This window comes from Durio zibethinus, chromosome 4, assembly GCF_047325235.1.
Source record: "Durio zibethinus cultivar Kanyao isolate XHJ-2024 chromosome 4, ASM4732523v1, whole genome shotgun sequence".
NCBI classification, from domain to species: domain Eukaryota; kingdom Viridiplantae; phylum Streptophyta; class Magnoliopsida; order Malvales; family Malvaceae; genus Durio; species Durio zibethinus.
Window position 1 is genome coordinate 29518336 of NC_143165.1, and position 6936 is coordinate 29525271.

A 6936-nucleotide genomic window follows, 5' to 3' on the forward strand; every position below is an offset into this window, starting at 1 on the left:
CTTTCAAGTCGGTTTCAGTCAAACTTCCAGGCAGCCATAGCAATAATCACACTGCAAGAAATGAAAGCTTTATCGACGAAACTTTCCGGTCGGTAAAGTCCTTTACTCTGTTGATATTAGGCATTATGGATGAAATTTTTAACAGTAATTTTCCGTTCCGCTGCTGAAAATCGTTTGCCTTTTTCTTTTTTTCACAGTTTAAGACTAGGCTTAATTCTCCGATCAGCGTATCTCATCATGCAAAGAACACCGTATCTAAATTTGTATTCAGCAGGCTTATTTTCAATCACCAATATTTAGTTACATACAAAAAAGCTTAAACGGATCAACCATCTAAATATGATTTAATTAGTAATTCAACCATATTGAATAGTGAATTTTGAAGAGAAATTCAACAAACGAGAATTGAAGTAGGGAATTAAAAGGCATAACCTTTTGTTGGTGAAAACGAAACCAGAAATACCGCCGACTTTCTCCATGGCTCTTCTCCATTTCATCACCATGTCATTTCCAAAGCTGTTTTCATGGCTACAAAAGGCCTCCTCAAAAGGTCCTTTCTGTCTTCGACGAGCATGAGAGTGGCCAACCCCATAGAAGACGGGCAGAAAAAGTCTCCCCAACTGGCATATCCTGGCCAGTTCTTCAAGGCACCAATGGGAGGAAGCATAGTTTTGAGAGAGAATAACAACAAAAGCAGGCGAGTCTTCAATGGCTTCCCGCAGTCTTGGAGGGATCTCGTCTCCACGGTTCAACCCATCGTCGTTTTGAAAGACTCGGACACCTTTTCCATAAGCGAGCTGTAGAGTTTCTGCGTGATACCGTGACGTGTATCTTCCCCTCTGAAACTAAGGAACATGTCCCATCGGAGCCTAAAGGACGCCGTAGTTGTTGAAACTACGCCGTCCTTCACCATTTTTTATTCCTTTCTCTCCTCTGACATTTTTAATTCCCCCTTATCTCTTTCTGTTTCTCAAAGCCAGGTATTTCATTCGCCTTCCTTGTAATAAAGACTACCTTATATAAAAAAGGAGGTGGTCAGATTCCTTGAACCATCATTTTCAGTCGGTCCTAGTATCACGGATTAAGTTTTTTCTTAATAAGTAATAGATCGTATCACATTTAAATGAACGTTCTCATTCAAGTCAATTTTCAACAGTTCAATATCTGAATAAATAATCATAAATCATGGTTAGTCTCAAGCATTCACAATAAGTCACATTATATCGAGATTAATCTCAAGCACACATAAAAAGATACATTCACATCAAAAAAAAAAAAGAAAAACACATCGAGGCAGGGACATTCAATCGGAGTAGATTTTATTATAATCGAGAATCATACATCGGGACTTTCCACCATCACCAGGGTCAGGAGGCGGCCCTTAGTAGATGGCCTAGGTCCGTATAGCAACCGATGAGACAGTCCAACAGTACGCTGTCGACTCACCTCCTCCTAAAGAGCCTTAGAGATTTTAGAGCTATGCTACCACTAACCATTTCAATGTTTGAAATGAGGACACTTTTTCCAGCACAAAAGATCTACCCGATCATGGCCCTATACAAGGTGGTTCATGACAACCTAAGCCCCGATCATGGCCCTATACAAGGTTGGCTCATGACATCCTCCCTCACCTATTCTATCGACATCCTCTTCGACTTGCTGGCTTGAAATTCTTCAATCTTCCTTTTGAATATCTGGAGGTCGTGTTCTCTTTCTCAGTTGGTTTCTTCTAGTCCTAATCTCTCCCACTTCATTAAGTATTCCCGAACTAACCTTCGAGATATCTTGGTTTTCTTGTCGGCTAAGATCTCTTCGACTCGATGCTTTGAGGGTGGCTTCATGGTGAGAGCGGTTCTGGTTGGCTCCCTTCGACTAGCATCTATTGGATCTGCATGAAAAAGTTTTAGGTTGCTCACATGAAATACTGGGTGCACCTTCATCCACATTGGTGGGTCGATTTTGTAAGAAGCATTCCTCACTTTGGAAAAGATCTTCACTCGACCCTCATATTTGCGCACCAGTCTACGATCTCTCTTTCGTAAGAATCTGGTTTGTTCAGGGATTAGTCGAACAAGAACCAAATCACCAACTTGGAATTGTTGAGCCCTGCGACTTTTGTCTGCCCATTTCTTCATTCGCTTCTATGCTTTTTCTAGGTAGGCTTATGCAATCTCCGTGTTTTGTTTCCACTCCTTGTCGAGATTGAAGGCTCTCGGATTCTTCCCTCCATATTGTTCCAAAGAAGTGTGGGGTAGTCTTGGTAATTGTCTGGTGACCACCTCAAATGGGCTCTTGTTGGTGGAAGAGCTTTTGTTGGAATTAAAGTAGAGTTGAGCAACGTCCAATAACGAAGGCCAATTCTTCTGATTGGCTTGAACAAAGTGCCTTAAGTATTCCTCTAGCAATACATTGAACCGTTTCGTTTGACCGTTGGTTTGAGGGTGGTAGCTTGAAGAGATGTTGAGTTGGGACCCCAATATCTTAAAAAGTTCTCTCTAGAAGGATCCCGTGAATCTCAGATCTCTATCGCTGACAATGTTTTGAGGGAGGCCCCAATATTTGACCACATGTTTAAACAATAGTCGAGCTATGTCTTTCGCTGTACAATACTTGTGAGCGGGAATGAATGTGACGTACTTAGAGAACCAGTCAATCACAACCAAAATAGCTCCAAGATCACCAACCTTGGGTAGGCTCGAAATGAAATCGAGAGAGATGCTTTCCTACGGTTTGGTGGGTACCGATAGTGGTTCAAGCATGCCTGCAGGTTTCTTCTTTTCAACTTTATCTTGTTGGCAAATGAGGCATGTCTTTGTATAGTTCATCACATCTTGTCGCATGTGAGGCCAATAGTATCCCTATTTCAATAACGCTAAAGTGCGTTGTCAGCCCAGATGTCCGGCCCATAGTGTGTCATGACATTCTCTCATTAGTATTTGTCTCAGACTTCCTGCTCTTGGCACAAACAATCGAGGCCCCATGGTCCACAAGACCTTATTTTCTTATTAGAAGCACTTGGACTTTCCTTCTTCCACTAGCTTCAGGATGGCACTGGTCTGCGGGTCCTTCCCTAAATGATCTTCAATCAATTTACGAATGTCTGTCATGGCTCTGCTAGCGGCCATTAGAGCAATTCTTCTAAGGATCGCTAACTCTGTTCGCCTGCTCAATGCATCGGCCACTTGATTGATCTTTCTAGCGGTGTGCTCAAAACAAAAGTCAAACTCCGTTAAAAATTCTTGTCATCTAACTTGTTTTGCTATAAGCCTTGGTTGGGTGAGGAAATGGCTAACGGTCGCATTATCTGTCTTCATGACAAAGTGTGAACCCAACAAATAATGTCGCCAAGCCCTCAAGTAGTGAACTATAGCCAGGAGCTCTTTTTCTTGGGTCCTATATTTCTTTTCAACTTTGCTTAGCTTCCTACTTTTAAATGCTATCGAGTGATGTTATTGTAAAAGCACTCCTCCAATAGCGAAATTAAATGCATCCGTCTAAACTTCGAAAGGCTTTTCAATATCGGAGAGAGGTAAGATAGGATCCTTCATAATAGCATTCTTCAATCTTTCAAAGGCCTCTTGGCACTCACTCGTCCAACACCATTTATGCTCCTTCTTCAATAGCTCCGTGAGGGCCGTGGTCTTACGAAAGTACCCTTCCACAAACTTTCTATAATAGTTAGCTAGTCCCAAAAACGAATAGAGTTCACTAACATTCTTCGGTGTCGTCCACTCTTTGATGGCCCTAACCTTTTCCATGTCCATTCGAATGTGGCCACGTTCGACAATGTGATCGAGAAAATAGATTTGGGTCTGAGCAAATGCACACTTTTCCCTTTTCATGTACAACTGATGGTCCTGTAACCTTCAAAGCACCTGGCACAGGTGTTCTTGATGTTCTTCCAGAGTGGAGCTATATACCACTATGTTGTCTAAATAGATGACTACAAATTTGTCTAGGTAGTCATGGAACACCTGATTCATCAATGTACAAAATGTGGCAGGAACATTGGTCAGTCCAAAAGGTATAACAAAAAATTCAAATGCACCATATCGTATTACCTAAATGGTCTTTGGCTCATCTCCCTCGATGATTCTGACCTGATGGTAGCCAGATCTCAAGTCCAATTTGGAAAAGTACTTGGCCCAGCTCAATTAATCAAACAAATCTGCTATAAGAGGGATGGGATATTTATTTCTCACGGTGACTTTGTTCAGGGCCCTGTAGTCAACACATAATCGTAAACTTCCATCATGCTTCTTTTGAAATAGCACTGACGCTCTGAAAGGAGCTTTGATGGTCTAATAAACCCGACTTGTATAAGCTCATCTAACTATTTCCTTAGTTCGACTAACTCTGGCGGGGCCATGCGGTAAGGAGCTTTAGCAGAGGGTTTCACTCTTGGAAGGAGCTCAATTTCATGGTTCACTGCTCGTCGAAAGGGTAGTACCTTAGGCAACATCTCTGGCATCACCTTTTTGAATTTTTCCAACACTTTTTTCATGCTATCAGGTATCGATTCCACTCCTGACCCTTCTTTGTAGATCGACATGGCCACAAATGAGGGTTCCACTCTCTTTACCCCTTTCTTGAACTGTAAAGCTAAAATCATTTTCTTCTCACTTTTTGGTAAGATATTGGTTGGCACCACGCATAGGTGTTCCCCTAAGAACAACAAGCAACTAGCTGCAGGGATAGGGATCACCTGAGCCAACATCATGAAGTCTAATCCGAGGATGACATCAAAGTCATCCATGAGCGAAACTGTAAAGTCTACCTTCCCTTTTCATGGCTCCAATTTGGTTATCACACTCTTGAAGCTTCCACTGATTGCAAAGGCTGGCAAATTGACTGCCTTCATTCGTCCACAGTCCTTGCTAACCTGGAGACTACACCTTTTTGCTTCTTCTGGTGTGATGAAGGTATCGGTTGCACCCGTATCTACCATGACCTTGGTGGCATTCTCATTGATCATTAAGTTCACATACATCAAGCCTCTGCACTGCTCTTTCTTTATTGTGTTCAGTTAGGTGTGGAGGGCATTAAGGAACCTTATTGAACCCATCCTGGCTGGCTCCTCTTCAACTTCTTCAATGCTCTCTAGCACTTTTACGAACTCTTAAGACGAAACTCTTAAGGTATTAAGGGCTCTTCTGTGTGGGCATTCGGTCACCTGATGTGACCTCTTGCAAAGAAAGCAAGCTAGCGGTTGCCTAGGCTTGAAAATCACTGTTTTACTTATCTTAGGTTGGGTGCTTTCTCGACCAAAAGACCTTCTGTCGGATCCCTCACTGAAAGGCCGATCCAACCTAGTCATCTTTCCCCCACTCTCAAAGTTGAAGCTACTACTAGCTGATGGAGGATTTTTCCATTTTGAGGAGCCATCATTATAATCGTGGAGACATTCAGCTGCAACCATGGCCATGGCCACGTCTTGCACTTTTTATCTTTGTAGTTCTATCTTAGCCCAAGGCTTGAGGCCCTCAAGAAAATAAAACATCTTATCCTTTTCGGACATGTCTCGAATATCTAACATCAGAGTAGAAAAGCTTCTTACAAACTCTCGCACTATTCTTGTTTGCATCAATTCTTAAAGTCTCTTTTGAGCCATATACTTCATATTCTCAGGGAAAAACTGGTTTTTCAGTTCTTGTTTTAGGTCCATCCAAGTCTTAATAGGACACTCGTCATTGATAAACTTGAAGCGCCACCATAGCTTGGCATCCCCTGTGAGATACATCGATGCTATTGCTACCTTGTATTCCTTTGAATCCATGTGTAAAGCTTGAAAGTACTGTTCCATGTCAAACAAGAAATTTTCAAGCTCCTTAGCATCCCTTGCCCCCTCATAGCATCGAGACTCTGGCATCTTGGGCCTTTTTCCCCTTTCCGTCGAGCTCGAACCCGATTTGGCCATAGCTATTTATAAGATGCTCACCTGTGCTCTGAGTTCCTCAAACTCTTTTTAGAGAATATTGAAGGCATTTCTAGCCTTCTCGCTCACGTTATGGAGAGTATCAGACAACTCCCACTGGGTTGTCTCGATCTCTCTCACTCAATCTTTAGTCACCATATGAGTTTTCATTGCGGCCACCACGGCCTCAAGTTTCTCAATTCTCTGTTGGTAATTGGGTCAACCACTTGTGGCCATCTCCTCTATTTTCTAGCACTTCTCAACCGTGCTATGATACCACGTGTCACGGACTAAGTTTTTTTTCAACAAGCAATAGACCGTGCGGCACTTGAATGAACGCTTCCACTCAAGTCAGCCTTCAACAGTTCAATATCTGAACAAATAACCATAAGCCATGGTTAGTCCCAAGCATTCACAATAAGGCACATTATATCGAGATCAATCTCAAGCACACACAATAAGGCACATTAATATCGAGAAAAAAAGAAAAACACATCGAGGTAACAATCGGGACATTCAATCGGAGTAGATTTTATTATAATCGAGAATCATACATCGGGACTTCCCACCATCACCAGGGCCAGGGGGGCAGCCCTTGATGGATGACCTAAGTCCGTATAGCAACCGATGAGACAGCCTAATAATACGTTGTCAGCTCACACCTCCTAAAGAGCCTTAGAAATTTTAGAGCTATGCTACCACTAATCAATACAATGTTTGAAATGAAGACACTTTTCCTAGCATAAGAGATCTACCTGATCATGGCTCTATATAAAATGGCTCATGATAACCTAGGCCCCGATCATGATCCTATACAAGATTGGCTCATGACACCTAAGTGTTTAAAAGGACAAGGTCACATGAAAAAGAGAAATATAGTATCAGCAAAAACTACGTATTTTGGTTCTTGTACTCCGTCTCTTTGGATTTAAAAAGAATCAATTAGGTATTCTTTGACAAACCGTACAGTCATGATTGAAATAGTTCTTGCCCATCCTGCGGTTGTTTTTAAAAAGTTGAGT

At 42.1% G+C, this 6936-nt stretch overlaps 1 pseudogene; it reads right to left on the reverse strand.

Moving 5' to 3' along the window:
• Positions 1-238: 238 nt before the first annotated feature.
• LOC149519314 (toll/interleukin-1 receptor-like protein) lies at positions 239-2664 on the reverse strand (annotated as a pseudogene).
• Between the last annotated feature and the right edge of the window lie 4272 nt (positions 2665-6936).